The sequence below is a fragment of the Sturnira hondurensis genome, unplaced genomic scaffold (assembly GCF_014824575.4).
Source record: "Sturnira hondurensis isolate 20B ecotype Veracruz unplaced genomic scaffold, ASM1482457v3 Scaffold0004338, whole genome shotgun sequence".
Classification (NCBI taxonomy): domain Eukaryota; kingdom Metazoa; phylum Chordata; class Mammalia; order Chiroptera; family Phyllostomidae; genus Sturnira; species Sturnira hondurensis.
Window position 1 is genome coordinate 4,523,093 of NW_028076969.1, and position 18,645 is coordinate 4,541,737.

Here is an 18,645-nt window from a genome sequence, read left to right on the forward strand (position 1 = left end):
CATCACATGCTTAATAAGAATTATCTATAAACCAGACAGGTACTATGCTAAGAATTGGGGTCACAAAAAAATGAGTATGACAAATGAGGTGCCTTCCTTCATAGAGCTTTCTGTACAAAGAAAAATGTATTAATGAAATCTAGATTCATTATTCAAAATCTGGGTTCATTATCTCCTGTAACTTAATACAGCCATGTACTTTACTAATTATTTTCATATACTAACTCATGTAAATCTAACAAGCTTGTAAAGTACATGAAATTACTTCCATCTCACATATGAGGAAACTGAAGCTCCAGGAAGTTAACAGATTTATTAGAAATCACAAAGTAGTAATAGAGCCACTTAAGAGAGCTGTTTTAACTCCAATTGTCAACTCTGTTACTAATGTATCAATCTGCTTATAAGAAAAAGTCAAACAGGAAAAGGCACAACTGGATGCCCAGATCATGAAATTAACTCACTTAGCAATAAAGTTACAAAAATCTTTCAAAAATGTTTCTGGCATGAATACATGCAAATAACAGGACAAAGATTCCACTGAAGACTTTTCTGAGTTGAATTCCCTCCCATACCCCATCTAATACAGTGTACCTTCATGCTTCATAGATTAAATTGTTATTGTTATATACCATTGAGCCTCCACCTCTAACTCCTGGCAACCCTATGAATGAGTGATGTACACAATGTCCTGTCCTCAACAGCTCTGCTCAGGTCCTGTAGATTCATGCCTATGGCTTTGTTTAAGGCAGGGGTGCCAAACTCATTTTCACCAGGGGACACATCAGCCTTGTGGTTGCCTTCAAAGGGCTGAATGTAATTTTTAGGGCTGTATTAAGGTAACTACTCCTTAAGTAAGGCCAAGGAGCTCGGCGTTGCTGCATGGGTAGAAACAAGGTGCCAGGCTGGATAAAACAGGGTGGAGGGCCAGATTGGGCCCATGGGCCTTGTGTCTGCCACCTGTGTTTTAAGGAGTCAATCCATCTAATATTTGGTTTTCCTCTTTTCCTACTATCTTCTATCTTTCCTACTATTATTATATTTTTCCAAAGAACCCTGCCTTTTTGTGATGTGCCCAACGATGAACAGCTTCAGTTTGCCAAAATATATAGCTACATAAACACTGATACATAAATACATATATATGAAATACATCTGAAAAAAAGTTTGCTATCTTTTGATAGCAAACGAATATCTATAAATGAACATCTGTAGACCTATACTATTTTCTCATCAATTTCCATGATCAAAACGGAAACCACAGTCCCATAAAAGAGTGCCATAGGAGACAAGAGTCTGCAAGCTTCAAGGAGGTGATATGGTAAGTAGTCCTGTGTTACTGATAACCTTGTAGATTGACAAAGCCACAGAAAGCCATCAGACCTACTGTTTCTTGCCGAGTATGATTACATACCATGGGCATAATAATCCCATGTATAATGTGCACAAAAATGTGGGTGCGCATTATACACAGCAAAATGCCGCATTTAAGTTAGTTTAAATTATGTTAATAATGTTAGTTTAAATTATGTTAGTTTAAATGTTAGTTTTAATGTTAGTTTAAATTATGTTAGTTTAAATTTCATCAGCACTTCTAGCTAAGATGGAGGCGTAGGCAGACACACTGTGCCTCCTTGCACAACAAAAACAAGGACAACCACCAATTTAAAAACAAACAAACAAAACAGAACTGCCCCCAAATCAAACTGTATGGAACCCAACAACCAAGGAGTTAAAGAGGAAACATTCATCCAGACCAGCAGGAGGGGTGGAGACAGGCAGCTGGGCTGCCTTGAGGCAAGGCAGTAGCTGTAGGACTGGGGTGGGCAAGGCAGCTGGCGGACCTGGTGAGGTGGCAGCTGGAAGACTGGGAGGTCCCACATTCATGTGCAGATAAACCAGAAGGAACAACTGGAGAGTGAGACAGACCGAACAACCCAGGGTTCCAGCGCTGGGGAAATAAAGCCTCTTACTGAAACCACCTGTGGGGGTTGAGGCAGCAGTGGGAGAAACTCCCAGCCTCACAGAAGAGTTCGTTGGAGAGACCCACAGGGTCCTAGAATGTATACAAGTCCACTCAAATGGGAATCAGCACCAGAAGGGCCTCTCTGATCGTGGGGAAGTGACTGAAAACTCTCAGACAGCAGAGCAAGCGGCACTGTTCCCTCTTGGACCCCTCCCTCACATATAACATCACAACACAGCAACGACATGGGTTGCCCTGCCCTGGTGAACACCTAAAGCTCTGTCCCTTACTACATAACAGACCCTCTGTTTGTTTCTGGCTCAACTGAAAGAACAGATCAAAGCTCCAGAAAAAATACAACTGATCGACGAAGGGATAGCCAACCTATCAGATGCACAGTTCAAGATTGGTTACCAGGATGCTCCAGGAATTCACTGGGTACTTCAACAGCATAAAAAAGACCCAGGTAGCAATGAAGGTTGCATTATGTGAAATAAAGAAACATCTACGGGGAACCAACAGTGATGGGAAGGAAACCAGGACTCGAATCAATGCTTTGGAGCAGAAGGAAGGAACATTCAACCAGAACAGAATGAAGAAACAAGAATTCAAAAAAATGACGACAGGCTTAGGAACCTCCAGGACATCTTTAAATGTTCCAACATCCCAATCATAGGGGTGTCAGAAGAAGAAGAACAGCAAGAAATTGAAAATTTATTTGAAAAAAGAATGAAGGAGAATCTCCCCAATCTGCCAAAGAAAATAGACTTCCAGGAAGTCCAGGAAGTCCAGGAAGCTCAGAGAGTCTCAAACAAGTTAGGTCCCCAAGGAGGAACACACCAAGGCACATCATAATTACATTAGCCAAGATTAAAAAGCAGGAGAGAATCTCAAAAGCAGCAAGAGAAAAGAAGACAGTTACCTACAAAGGAGTTCCCATAAGACTATGAGCTGATTTTTCAAAAGAAACCTTACAAGCAAGAAGGGGTTGGAAATGTATTCAAAGTCATGAAAGGCAAGGACCTACATCCAAGATTACTCTATCCAGCAAAGCTATCATTCAGAATTCAAGGACAGATAAGTGCTTCCCAGATAATGTCAAGTTAAAGGAGTTCATCATCACCCAGCCCTTATTATATGAAATGTTAAAGGGACTTAACTAAGAAAAAGAAGATAAAAAGTATGTACACTAAAATGAGTTCATAGCTGAACTCATTTCAGCTATGAGTTCAGCTATGAACTATGAGTGTTGTTGTTCAACCTCACAGCTATTAACAACCAAACCTAAAACAAACAAACAAAAAAACCCTAAAAACAAAAACAAAAAACTAAGCAAAGTAAAACAGGAACAGAATCACAGAAATGGAGGTCACAGGGAGGATTATCAGTGGGGGAAGGGCAGAGAAGGGGAAAAGATACAGAGAATAAGTACCATTTGGTAGGCAGAAAATAGAAAGGGTAGGGTAAGAATGGTATAGGAAGTGTAGAAGCCAAAGAACTTAGAAGTATGACCCATGGACAGGAACTAAAGGGGGAGAATGCAGGTGGGAGAGGTGTGCCGGGCAGAGGGAAATAAAGGGGGGAAATGGGACAAGTGTGAAAGCATAATCAATAAAATATATTTTAAAATTTTTTCATCAAAAAGACCTTCATACATACAACCCACAGTCACTTACATTTGTCCCAAGTACCTGTACTATCCAAAAAGGAGCAAAGAAAACATAAAAGGAGAACAAATGTATTTAATGATCCAGATATCATGATTGAGAAGAAATGTTGGACCCCAAAGGCCAATAATAGAAACTGAGTCTCACCAATTTCATTAATATATCCATCAAAGCAAGGGAAGCAACACCCTTCTTCAATAAACATGTCACACATAGCCAGTAGAAACCATAATTTATGAATGTCCCTGGAAAACTGAACTGTTAGAATATAGATTTTTTTAAAAAAGATTTTAGTTGGGTTACTCAGCTTCTTGAGCATGATAAATATTTTAGATAATATAACCAACAACATAAATGAACTTCAGAAATTAACCTAGAAGTGACACTTTTAAGTTTTTCTAGAACAAATTTCCCAGATTCATATTTTTTCAGTGTAACAGACAATTCTTAATGATATTCGTCCAATACATGTAACACAAAGCCTGACCACTAATTTTCTACTTTTTAGCTTATATTTTGACTATGAGTAATGTCACTACATTAATAGTTAATATACACATACCCTCATCCCTCTCTTATCTGAAAACTCCCCATCACCACTGGGTTGAGCACCTGAATGTATTCATCCAAGTGTTTCTTTATACATTTGGACTGAAAAATAAACAATCACACACACTCTGCTTTCATGGACCTAGAGCCTAGTGAGAAAAGTATTATTTATACAAATAATCATCCACTTATATAATAACTAAGATAAGCGTATATAAAAGATAATTACAGAATGCAATAGAACCCATAAATGGAGGATCTAGAATCTGATCAGAGTTGGGTTCTCCTGAGAAAACAGTACTTCAGTTGAAATTTCAAAGCATGAAAGAAGTAGAAGACAACTGGTTGTGAAAAGATAATAAAGATATGAAAAAGAGGGCAAAGGAGTTTAACAAAATATGGGAATAAAAGAAGAGTAGACAGTCACAGAAGACTGACCACATACAGCATGACTCTGTTTATATGAGATATTCAAAATAAGCAAATCTATGGAGACAGAAGGTAAATTAGTGATTAGTGAGCAGAGGGAGAAGTAGGTGGGGAGGTGAAGGAGAATGCCCCTAATGGGTAAGAGATTTCTTTTGGGAATGATAACAATGCTCTACAAGTAGGTTATAATGATGGTTGTACAAGCCTGTAAATATACTAAAAATAATTGAATTGTACATTTTAGATGATTGAGCTTTCTGGTATGTAAATTATATTTCAATAAAGCTGTTAAAAATAAAAATATGTCATCCCTAAAAAGATCAGAGGGAGGGGTGTGGTAAAAGCACTTGAAAAAAAGAAGAATGGAGATGGGGTGATTGATAAAGAGGCCAGGAGCCTAGCATTATGCAGCTTTGTAGGCCATTTCAGCATCACTAGGTTTAACTGAATCACTTCTTGTCTGATATCTCAGTACACATTTGCTGCAACTCAAAAATAGTTATTTGAAGGACAATCCACCACCTCCCCCAGATTGAATTTTTGGCAAAATCAGATCAATAATCAGACTCCTTTCACTAAGAGATTATTTCAAATAAAACTGAAGTCACTAAAGAGTGAATGACTTCTAATTAAGCAGATTATAAAATTAAAATACCTTCCCATGCTATATTTAGAGAAACAATGACCATCAGTGAAAATAATGCTGTTTTAATTTTTAAAAACTTATTCTAGGTTGAGAAAGTGAAGAGAATCAGTATTACCACAGGGACAAAGAAAAAGATAGTTTTTTAATGACCAAAAACTCACCATCACCAACCAAACAATGAATGGAACAGCTTTTGCTATTAAGAGGGGAGCCAAAGAAAAAAAATTTTAAATGTTGAAGCCACAAGCAACATGGCCAGGCTCCTAACACTTCTAGGAGTAAATCTGAAGGAAAACGGTGAACAGATTCCTTGATACAGCAAAAAGTGAAACATGAAAATGCCACAGGTAGCTATGGAGGGGGGTGGCAAGGTAAGGCAGGGAGGTTCCAGGAAAAGTTTCCAGTTAATCTCCATCACCCCACTCCCGCCCAACAAAATGAACCTCAGCAAAAGCAGAAACGCCACCATCTTCCAGGTTAGTGTACTAAGTTGGAGGAAGGAAAAGAAGCCCACAAAAGTAGACTGTATACGTGGCAGGAAAAAAATTACTTCCCAAAGTTTNGTAAATCTGAAGGAAAACGGTGAACAGATTCCTTGATATAGCAAAAAGTGAAACATGAAAATGCCACAGGTAGCTATGGAGGGGGGTGGCAAGGTAAGGCAGGGAGGTTCCAGGAAAAGTTTCCAGTTAATCTCCACCACCCCACTCCCGCCCAACAAATGAACCTCAGCAAAAGCAGAAACGCCACCATCTTCCAGGTTAGTGTACTAAGTTGGAGGAAGGAAAAGAAGCCCACAAAAGTAGACTGTATACGTGGCAGGAAAAAAATTACTTCCCAAAGTTTAGTGCTATAGAAGAAGTTATAAAGAACATGAAAAGAATTGCCACAAGAGTCTATAAAGATAAGGTCATAAAACAACAGAAAAGGAGAAATGCGGTTGGTCCTTGTATTGGTTTCCTATGGCCAGAATAACAAATACCATGAACTGAGGCCTGAAGTCTCAAAACAAGATGTTGGTAGGGCTCCCTCCACAGGCTGTAGGAGAGAATCCATTCTTTGCCTCTTCTAGCTTTGGTAGCTGTCCACATTACTTGACTTGGGGCCTTAGAGATGCCACTATTCCAATCATATTGCCTCCTCCTCTGTGGGTCTGTTCTCCTGTAGAGATGCCTGTCAGCTGGATTCAGATCCCACCCAGATAACCTAGAACAGCTGTCCCCAACCTTTTTTTGCACCAGGGACTGGTTTCATGAAAAACAATTTTTCCAGACTTGCGGGGGAGGGTATTTTGGGATGACTCAAGCACATTACATTTACTGTGCACTTTACTTTTATTATTTTTACATGGTAATATATAATGAAATAATTATCCAACTCATCACAATAAGGAATCAGTGGGAACCCTGGGCTTGTTTTCTTGCAACTAGATGGTCCCATCTGGGGGTGATGGGAGACAGTGACACCCAAAATGTGTTGCTTCTGTCCAGTCTACCCTAATCTCATTTTGGTTGCTGTTGCTGCAGAAAACCCTGCTTCACAAAGATGGGATGTTGGAAATGGAAGCAGGCTTTTCAGTGCTTTTGTGGCAATCTCAGAATATTCTGCCTCGACTTTAACCCAGAACATACGGAGATCTGAAGCTGTCTCAAACATACTTTTAAGTCCATCATCATTTGTGATCTCAAGTAGCTGATCCTCTTCTAGCACGGACAAAGTCGCTTCACCTGGCTTATTCACAAATGGGTCTCAGATCCATTCTTTTGTTCCTAGCTCAGGAGCCTTGTGTGGTTGGGAAGAAATGCTCAAAGTCTGCCCTGGCTGGTGTAGCTCAGTGGATTGAGCGCTGTCCTACAAACCAAAGGACCGTGGTTCGATTCCCAGTCAGGGCACATGCCTGGGTTGCAGGCCAGTTCCCGGCGGGGGACGCACGAGAGGCAACCATACATTGATGTTTCCCTCCCTCTCTCCTTCCCTTCCCTTCTAAAGATAAATAAATAAAATCTTAAAAAAAAAGAAGAAGAAATGCTCAAAATCTTTTGAAAACTGAGACAGGGGATCATGCAGCAGCTGGGAGAAAGAAGGCCCTGGCTCAGTCTCTTTCAAAATCTCTGCTAATGTTTGAAACATGTCAAATATCTCAATGTTCACTTGTAGCCCATAGTTCGTTTGGTTTTGAATGTAGCCACTTTATCTGCTGACTTGAACACAGTTGTCGTTGACCCCCGAAAAGACAGACTGAGTTCACTGAGCATGCTGAGTATGTCACACAAGTAAGCAAATTTTGCAACCCATTCTGTGTCACTGAAATGTGCTGCCAGTAGTGACATTTTTCTAAAAGAAATCACTGGAGTAGCTACTGTAACTCAGGAACTGTGGCCAAGTAATCTATGTTTAGAATGCCATCTCACCCCTATGTATGCTCTGCATCCATCTTCTCACAGAGATGCATGAACAGACATGAATGAGTTAGGGCATGTACTTTAATGTGGCTGATCATTTTAATCACATCCTGCAAAATGTTGTGACATTCAGGCAACCTTTTTCACCTAGCCAGCATTTCTCTATGGATGACACAAGTGCCTAGACTCATATTCAGAAGCGACCTCTTTGACCCGAGTAGTGAAACCAGAAAGTCATCCACTCGTGGCAGCCGCTTTGTCCGAGCATATACTGACACAAGATGACCACCTCGGTTTTCCTGATTTTTAATCACTCAAAGACTTGAACAGTTCAGCAGCTGTGGTGTTGGTTGGTAACAAAAGCCCATATAGCATATCCTCATGCACATCTCCTGAAAAATATATAGCACAAAAACAAGCATTGCTGCCCTGTTGTCAGCATCGGTAGACTCATGAACCTGAATGGCATACCATGGTGACACACTAATCCTCTCTGACAATTGTGCCTCAATACCTTCTGCTATTTCATCAATTTGTCTAGTTATGGTGCTAGCCAAAAGAGGAACATGTGCCACCTTTGGAATGGCAGTCTCTCCTAAAAGTTCACAACAAATGTCCTTATTAGCAGCAGGCAGGATCAACTCCTCAGCAACAATAAAGGGCTTCTAAGCTTTAGCAATGCAGTTAGCCACTGAAACTGACTCTCTCAGTGCAGACACACTTGATGAAATGGTGGCCTTCAATAATTGCCTCTGTTCTTCCTGTTCATGTTTTTTTTTTCCTCTTGAAAAACTTCAAAGACTTGTTTTAATGCATGGTTCTTGGTTTCCACGTGGCGAAGCAGTTTTAATGGTTTCACAGCTTCACTGGATAGCCAGTCACCACATATTATACAAAGCAGGCTTGGAGAATGTGAATCACCTGTTGCAATGAACCCATAATTTAAGCAGGACTCGGTATTTTCTTTTAAATGCAACTTTCTTTTTGTTGGCAGTCTTAAAGAGTCTCCTGTTGTCTCATTGGGTCTTTCCCTCTTTTCAAAGAAGCTCTCCTGCGATATTTGGTTTTTACCCCTTTTGGCTAGAGTTAGCATGTGGGCTTATCAAAACTGTGACTGAAACAAGTACGAAGTAAAAGAAGCACGGACAGAAGTGGTAAATAAAATAATGGACGGGCCATGCATGGACTAAAATAAGTGTCAGAATCTGACTTAAAGCCTGCCACCAGATGCAGCTGAGCAGTTGAAGTGCATCAACTCACTTGCCACTATAAAGCCTGCCAAGAGATGCAGGTTAATTGTCACTTGCTGCTCACTGATAGGGTTTTCATATGCGTCTGCAAATGACTGATTTATTATGGTCTCTGTGAAGTCGTAACTCTCTGCTAATGATAATCTCTATCTGCAGCCACTACTCAGGGCTGGCATCATTGCCTGAGCTTTACCTCAGATAGATAAAAGTCTATCTGACATTAAAAATCTCATAAAGAGCATTAAAAGTCTCATAAGGAGCACACAACCTAGATCCCTCGCATGTGCAGTTAACAGTAGGGCTCATGCTCTTATGAAAAGCTAATGCTGCAGCTGATCTGACAGCAGGCGGAGCTTGGGTGATAATACGAGGAATGGGGAGCAGCTGTAAATACAGATGAAGCTTTGCTTGCTCACCTGCCACTCACCTCATTTGAGTCCCAGTTCCTAACAGTACCTGTCCATGGCCTGGGAGGTGGGATGGGGGGACGAGTGGGAGCCACTGATCTAGAATCATCTCATTTCAAGACCCTTAATTTAACTGCAATCTGCAAAAAGCCTTCTTCTAAATAAGGTAATAATCACAGGTGGCTGGAATTTTACATGCATATCTTATGGAGGCCAATTTTTGGCCTACAACAATTCACTATTTGTTTCTTAGCTTAGCAAAACAACCATAGATCTAAAAGAGAAGCTAGAAACAGCAAAGTACAGAAGAGACTTGGTGAAAAATTAATGCATAGAAGAAAGGAAATCACAGTAATTCAGAAAGCATCAATAAAGACCATTTGACATAGAACCAATCAGGTTTCTTATTTCATTTTAATAATTAAATTAATTATAGAGAAAATAATACACACAGAGAACAAAGATGGATTGACATAAGGAAAATTATTGTTCCAAGAGTGGATTCCAATACATGAATAGAAAAAGTATTCAAAGATACAAATTTCCCTGAGTGAACTATATCTGCAGGACAAAACGATACAGTGTACTATACCAGAAAGAACTGACTCACAATGGTCATCAAAATATCCTGGTTAAACTAGACTATCCTGGATAAAAAAGACTATCAGGCATCCAAACAAACAAACAAACAAACAAAAAATCAGTCACTTAAGGGGAAGAGGGTAGGTGTGGGGGATACAGAGATGGAGGATGGCAAAGGACATTTGCGGAAAAGCCTGTAGAGTAGTTATGGAAAAAAAGAGACTACTTCTTTTTTTATACCACTGTTTGGTTCCTTGACCTTGGGAAAGTCAAGGAACCTCCTTTCTGTATCTTAGTTTTCCTATCTATAAACTGAAAGAACTGAATAAACGTGCTTTTTAATCCCTTTGGCAGCCTGATAAAGAAAATAAATTTCAAACATGGGTTTTGTAGCCTAATGCTCACCTTCCAATTTTTATTCAGTTACAACCTGGGAAAGAAATTACTCATAATTCTTTCCACCCCCAAATATACTTCACCATATTTTACCTAGCAAACTAGCAAATGTTGAAAAATAAAAAGTAAATACTCAGAGTTAACAAGAACACAATAAAGCTAAGCATCCTCAAACATGATGCATGCAGTTCCTGCCAACTGAGTTCTAAGGTTTTATCAATTTCAACTTTTACTCTCAGTGTTTGAGGATTAATATCCTCTCTTTTTTAAACCAATTTTAGAGAGAGAAAAAGAAAGACAGAAACATAAGTTTGTTATTTCACTTGTTTAAACATTCACTGTTTTTTATTGTTTATGTGCCCAGGCCAGGGATCAACCTGCATATTAGGAGGACACTCCAACCAAGCCGCCCAGCCAGGGCCAAGGATTAACGCCTTGAAAACTGTTAAAAGCCTTAAAATTGTCCCCAAATATCAAACAAGGAAGATAGACAAAAAAGGTCACTAAATAAAGAAGGAATATTTGTTAGAGGCAATAAGAAGGTATCTGCTGGAGCAAGAGCAGTAAAAGATAAGGTATGGGACAGAGCTGAAGGTTTATAATCTTCAGTAGTAACTCTCAACATATAAGCCAAAGAGACCTTGTAAGGATTTATCATCACATCTCCAAATTACACACAAATCAATGTTGGAATATCTAACAAGAAATGTCATATCTACAAATCTATATATATGGAGAGAGAGAGAGAGAGCGCAAGAGTAAGAGAGAGAGAGAGATTCTTAAATGAGATCCTGTTTTAATTAAGTATAATTTTCCTTAAAAGCAGCAGCAACATCAACAAAGAATAAAGCCCTACCTACCCTTTCACCCAGTATTTCCCTTTTTCAGGAGTATGGTAAAAAAAAGTAATCAGAAACTGAGAGAAAATGATTGATTTATGTAGATATTCATTGAAGCACTACACAGTATCACTAAATTGTAATCAACCTAAATGTCTAATAATGAAAAAATCATTAGGAAAATATGACATGCTCACAGAACATTTAAGTCATTAAAATTACATTTTCAGAGAATATTTATGGTTTTAAGTATTACATGAAAATGCAGGTTACAAACTGCTATATGTGAGGTCTGTTCAGAAGGTATCTAGCCATGTAATATGAAAAGGAGACATTTAATGAACAAGATACAAGACATAAGAAACATTGTACACAGGACAATGCCACCTCAGTCCCCTTCGAAGTAGGCACCTTGGGACCTCACACAGTTCTCCCAATCGCCATCACCTGCTCTGTCATATTTTCCTGAATCTCACTGACAGTCTGAAATCTTTCCTGAACTTTCAAAAGTGATTTTAGTTTGGGGGAAACTCCAGAAGTCTCAGGGCCCCAAAGCTGGGCTGTAGTGGGGCTGAATCATCTGGGTGATCTGATGTTTTGCCAAAAACCTCTGCACAAGATATGATGCATGAGTAGGCGCATTGTCATTATGAAGCTGCCAATCCTCAGTCGCCCACAGCTGCCACTTTTTGAATCCTCTGAATAATTTCCACAGTGGAATGTTCAAGCTTAATGCAAAATCTGACGCTGGCTCATTGCTCTACTCTCAGTCATTTCGAATGCAACGGCCACACAGTACATCTACCGCCCCCATTGACTAGTACAATTAAGTCATCATCACTGTTCATGCATGCACATTCCAGTCCATTCTCCTAGGCTGCGAGGTTACATCAATGTGGCACAAAGCATTCTTGTTAAATTAACAATGGCTGCACTTCTTCCAGATAGACCTCATGTACTACATGATCCCAATTTTGAAAAATGGTATACAAACACATCATAAAGCAAACAACAATTTTCTCTGGACTGTGAGAATCCAGATGAATTTTTATTTTCTTCTTTGTACTTTCCAAATTTTCTACAACTGAGCATGTAAATGTTTTAAAAGACAAATTTGAAAGCTCTAAAAAGATATTCTTTTCACAGCGGTATCATTGTTATAATCTAACATTCTTCACTGTATTCTTAGAAATTCAAGTTGTTTAGGGAACTATTTAAGTAAAAATGAGCAAGTCTCTATTTCTTAATGATTTATCCTTGTTTCTAAAATTGAGTATCATCAGCATTACAAAGAGATGGATTGAGTACCTCGTTCATAGACAATGTTTACTCTTCAATTAAGCATGCATTCAGTAAGGGATAGGGGCTGAAGTGGGAGGAAAAGTAGTATTTATTAAATATCTTACAACAAGTACAGTGTTAGATATATCATATTTCACTTACTCCCACCAATTCCACAATACAGTTGTCATCATCCTTTGTTTCACAAAGAATATTTAACTCTACGTCTATACTTCTCCACTAGCTTCTTAAGCAAACTTCTCTAATTAAATAATTGTACAGTAACTATTAAGTACAGTATCCACAAGGAGATAAGACATGTCTGCATTTTTAAAAATTTTTCATAGACTAAGAGCTCAAAATTTCTTGGGGGAAGGAAGGAAGGAAAAAAAGGAAGGAAGGCAGGGAGTGAGGGAAGAGGGAGGGAAGAACAGAGGAAGGAAGGAAGGAAGGAAGGAAAGAAGGAAGGAAGGAAGGAAGGAGCGAGCAAAATAAACTCAAATACCGTCTCTTCTATGACCTTTCCTGACCGTTCAAAACTACAATGATTATTCCTCCTTCCGAAGTCACACTGACTGTCTCCAGTTGTGCTGTCCAATAGAATAATCACTATTACACAAGGCTAATTGAACACTTAAAAATCGTTAGTCTGGATTGAGATATGCTGTAATACATAACAGATTTTTGAACACAATATAAAGATGGCATAATGATAATAATGTCATTTCTTATTTTATTTTAATAATCATAATTCAGACCTGAGCATGCTCCACTGAAAAAGAGCATGAAAAAGGCATGACAGTCTTTTTTTAAAAATGCATTAGATCAGTTGGATATCTACATGCAAAAAAATATAGAAAGTGAGCTTATATCTTTTGCAAAAATTACCTCAAAATGGATCAGAGACCTAAAGTAAAATGCAAAACTATAAAACTTCTAAAAGATAAAAGGAGAAGATTTAGGTGAATTGAGTTTGGTAATGACTTTTTAAAGTACAACACCAAATCACAACCCATGAAAGAAAAATTGATTAAGTTGGAATTTGTTAAAATTTAAAACTTCTGCTCCGCAAAAAGACACTGTTAAGAGAATGAAAAGACAAGCCATACACTGGGAGAAAATATTTGCAAAAACACGTTACCTCATAAATGACTTGTATCCAAAATATACAAAGAACTCTTAAAACTCAACAATAAGAAAACAAACAACCTTATTTAAAATAGGCAAAAGATTTGGACAACTCACCAAAGAATACATACAGTTGGCAAATAAGCACATGAAAAGATGCTCAACATCATACGTCATTAGGCTAACTGCTAATTAAAACAATGAGATACCACGATAAACCTACTAGGATGGCTAAAATCCAAAACAATGACAACACTAAAGGTTGGTGAGGATGTGCAGCAACAGGATCTCTCACTAAACTGCTGGTGGAAATGCAAAATTGTGCAGCCACTTTGAACAACAATTTGGCAGTTTCCTATAAAACTAAATACACTCTAACCATACAATCCAGCAATTGCACTATGGATATTCACCCAAATGAGTTAAAGACATGTCCAGCCAAAAACGTGCACACAAATGTTTACAGCTGCCAAAATGTGGAAGCAACCCAGATGTCCTTCAATAGGTGAAAGGATAAAACAAGCCTTGGTATATTCATACAATGGAGTAATATTCAGCAATATAAAACAAATGAACTATCAAGCCACAAAAAGACATGGTAGAAACTTATATGCATATTGGTAAGTCAAAGAAGGAAGTCTAGAAAAAGGCTTTACAAACTGTATGATTGCAATTAGAGGACACTCTGGAAAAAAATAAAGATATATAGAGAGATATGTAGTAAAAATACTAGTGGGTTGCCAGGGATAGGAGGGGTATAAGAATGAATAGGTGGGGCACAGAGAGTTTTTAGGGCAGTAAAACTATTCTGCATGATATTATAATGATCGATATGTAACATTATGCATTCGTCAAAAGCCAGAATTCTCCAACACAAGGAGTGGGCTATAATACCAATTATGAATAATAAACAAAGGATTTTAATTAAGAGCAATGTATCAACACTGATTCATAAATTGTACCATATAATGCAAGAGGGACCATGTGAAAATTCTCTGTACTTTCTGTTCAATTTTTCTGTCACCCACAGAACTACTCTAAGAAATAAGTGCATTCAGTTAATAGAAAACAAAGGCATTATAGCACAATTGTTCTAAGTCAACTGAATGTGATCGCTTGGAAGGTTTATTCATTATTAAAAATACGTGAGAACAGAATTGATCAAGTTTTTATTTTGCTTTTCTTTTATTATCTTATTATACATGTCTGGTACTTATCCCAAATCTAATAAAAATAAAAACCTCTGGAAGTAGGACCCTAACATGTGTATGTTTATAAAAGTTCCCAAGTGATTCTACTGTCAACATGAAGCAGAAGAGCAGGAATTGTGAGTTAGACAGACTGATCTGATTGCTGCTCTGTATTAAACTAGCACATACATAGCATAACTTCTTTGCACCCAGTTTCCTCAAATGTAAAATGAGAGGGTTAAAGTTGACAGATAAGAGCATGAACCATAAGAACAATTATAAAGGACATATGGACAACTACAAGAGTGGGGGCAGAAATGGGGGAAGAAAGTGAGGAGGGCTGGGGTGGTGGGGAAAAGTGGGGGGAAAAGTGGGGGGAAAAGGCAGAAAACTGTATTTGAAAAACAATAAAAAATTAATCCAGCTCAAAAAAAAAAGAGCATGAACCAAATACTAAGGTCATCAACTCAAAATTTCTTTCTCAACTATACAAACATAAGTTCGAACTAAAATAAACTCTAAACCACAAATTCCTTTCTCTATCTTAAACCAAATCAAGATAGACAAACAGAATTTTCATTGTTTACCTAAGGTGATACAAATAAAAGCTAAATTGTCTTACCTGATCAAATAAACTAAGGCTTTTTCTATCACAATTCTATCCCCACAAGAACAAAAGCATTTAGTCTTTTGCAACTATTTTGAAGTATTCAAAAAGATCATCAAGTGTGTAAGTTAAGAATCTGAGATAACTCTAAGAAATCAGATACACTCAAGAAGACAATCAAATAGATAAGCTGCCATTATCTCTTACTGGTAGCAAATTTCCCATTATTTCCTAACATTCACATGAGCAAAGACCAGCACATGCTAAATCCAATGCCAGCCCAGTTCAATTTCCATGTATTGAAATTGGTCTAAAGATCATGCTGAATGTCAAAAATCTCATCCTAAAAAACTAAAATTTATCATTTATCCTCAGTACCTAGTACATAAAAGAGCACCCATATACCATATAACACTGTATGTAACAGACAGTCAAGTATTTTTCAATTTATAGTTATCAAAGAGTTGCTGACCATTTACTGTATGTCAGGAAGTATGCTAAACAGACTAGAATAGTGAGTAAAACCTAGTCCCTATGCTTATGAATTTACACTCTAGTAGGGAAGACAAGCTAATATATGCCACATGGTAATAATGCTATTTTAAAAAATTAAGCAAGGTAGAGGGATAGAGTATTTATTGACTGGGAGGAAACACACCAGAGCCCTCTGAAATAATGAAAATGTTCTATACTTAGCTTGGTCTTGTATAGTGGTAGTGTATTCATTGAGTTGTATTCTTAAGCTTTATGCAATCTGCTGTATATAAATTATATTTCTAAGAGATACTTTAATCTTGCTAAAAGACCAACCCCTGCACCCTATGTTCCCTTGCAGCATTATATAAAATAGCCAACATATGGAAGCAACCCAAGTGCCTATTAATAGAAAAGTGGATAACAAAGCTGGGGTATATATGTACAAAAGAATATTACTCAGTCTTAAAAAGAATGCAATCTTACCATTTGTGACAGCATGGATGAACCACAAATAGTAAGAGTATTATGCTCAGAGAAAGACAAATACCCTATGATTTCACTTACATGTGGAATCTAAAGAACAATATAAATGAACAAACAAAACTGAAACAGACTCATGGATAGAGAAAGCAGACTGACTGGTGGTTGCCAGAGGGAAGGGGGTTGGGGAACTGGGTGAAAGAGGTGAAGGGATTAAGAAGTACAAGTTGGCAGTTACAAAACAGTCACAAAGATACAGAGTACAGCATAGGGAATATAGTTAACAATATAGTAATTATATTACTACTAATAATGAATAATATTGTAATAACATTACTAATAATAATAAGTAATAATACTGTATGGTGCCAGATAGGTACTGGAAACATCAAAGGGAACATTTTGTAAAGTACATGATTATCTAACCACTATGCTTACACCTGAAAGCAATACAAAATAACATTGAGAGTAAACAGTAATTGAAAAATTTTAACCATAAACAAAAGCAAAAAGAATTTTAAGAATATAAAAGACCAACCCCAACCAATGATAATTTCCTCTCAATTACCACAATTATTAATATCCTTCCAGGTTTAGGGACTAAATCCTCAAAGATATATAAAATTATACTTCCCACAATCACATACATGATTTTAAGTTTCATTATATATATCTAACTTTACAATTGTATGTTTACCTCTATTACCCCACAGTTCTACTCTTCAAGCTAATCACTTAATAAGCACCTACTGCATGTACACAAGGCAAAAGAAAAACAAAGTCTTGCCTCTAATGGCAGTAGAAGATAAAATCAGAATGGTTCTAAAAAGAAGTTGCGTAACTATACAAAATGAAACATATATCTTCAAAAAAAACTATATTTAACCATTTAGTGCTTCCTTTCCCCAATGACCCAAAATCCCAGAGTTTCTGTTTCAGAAAGGAATGAAATGAATGCACAAACTGTGTGCTCAAAACATTTCATGATCCACTAAGAGAAAAGTCTAGCATAGTGACCCAAAGCCCATCACCCCACCACACCCTTCCCTGCAAGGAAGAAGAAACACCCTACAGAAAAGAACCAGAGAAAATAATATGAGAGCCAGAAGAGCAGTCTCAGTGGAGTGGAGTGGAGTGCTAAGCGTTACTGCGACTAAACTACAGGCTACAATCTTTGTAAGGAGGAAGGAATTAGTAGGCCAAACACTGAAAATGTCTAATAGGATTTAGATACTCTAGGCCAGGGGTGTCAAGCTCATTTTCACCGGCTGGGGGCGGGGGGGGGGGGGTGTTGAGGGAGACACACACATCAGCCTCAAGGTTACCTTCAAAGGGCCCAATGTAATTTTAGAACTGTATAAATGTAACTATTCCTTAATAGTTAAGCTGCCACTGGGTAGTAGAAACAACAGCAGGGCTAGAAAAACGACGTGGAGGCCCAGGTTCAGCCTGCAGGCCTTGTGTTTGCACCTATGCTCTAGGCAGAAAGAAAATAAAACAAATGCACAGTGGTTAAAAACAAATGACAGTCCAGAACAGGTAAAGCCATAGGGACAGCAAGACAATGGTGGTTGCCAGGGGCTTTAGGGAGGGGAAAATGAGGAGTGACAGCTGATGTGTTTAGAATTTTTTCTTTTAAGGTGTTGAAAATGTTTTGGAACGTGATAAATATTTGGCTGCATATTGTGAATGTAAACATGCTACTAAATTGTACAGTTTAAAGTGGTTAACTTTTTGTTACATCAATTTCATCTCAATTTTTAAACACACTAACCTCATATAAAAAAGCGAATAAAGACTCTCAGATCATGGCACAAACCCTAACTTCCTGCCCTCCAAGTACTGCCCTGGGTTAAATTACAGGTTATCCACTAATTGTGATACTAAGCCTGCAATATTCATGAGTCTCACCAGGTAACATTAATTTCCTGGCCTAAAATAGCTAGCCTACAACAATTCCTACCCTCCTATTCTCCCTCTCTCTCACCGTCTCTCTCTCTCTCTCTCCCCACAAATTAAATACCCCATACTAATTCTAGGTCATTTTCTATGTCTCTCTCATTTTTAAATATTTTTTAGTATTTAATCCAAAAATAAACGAATACCAGAACCATCACAAAAAATACTGTTTTCAAAAACCTCTAAGAAAAATCTTCCCTAAATAGCTGTAACAACCAATCAGTCTACCTCAGGAAATAAACCTTCTTGCTTATACAGGGTGGAGCAAAGGTAGGTTTACAGTTGCTCATATGGAAAATAATACAATAATTAATAAATAATACAAGAATAAACTGTTTTGAATACTCACAAATGATAACCTACTTTTGCGCCACTCTGTTTATGCTGCAA

General features: G+C 37.8%; 1 protein-coding gene across 4 annotated transcripts in view; it reads right to left on the minus strand.

Moving 5' to 3' along the window:
* GSK3B (glycogen synthase kinase 3 beta) overlaps positions 1-18,645 on the minus strand; it is a 219,960-nt gene that overhangs the window by 163,850 nt on the left and 37,465 nt on the right. The window lies entirely within an intron of this gene.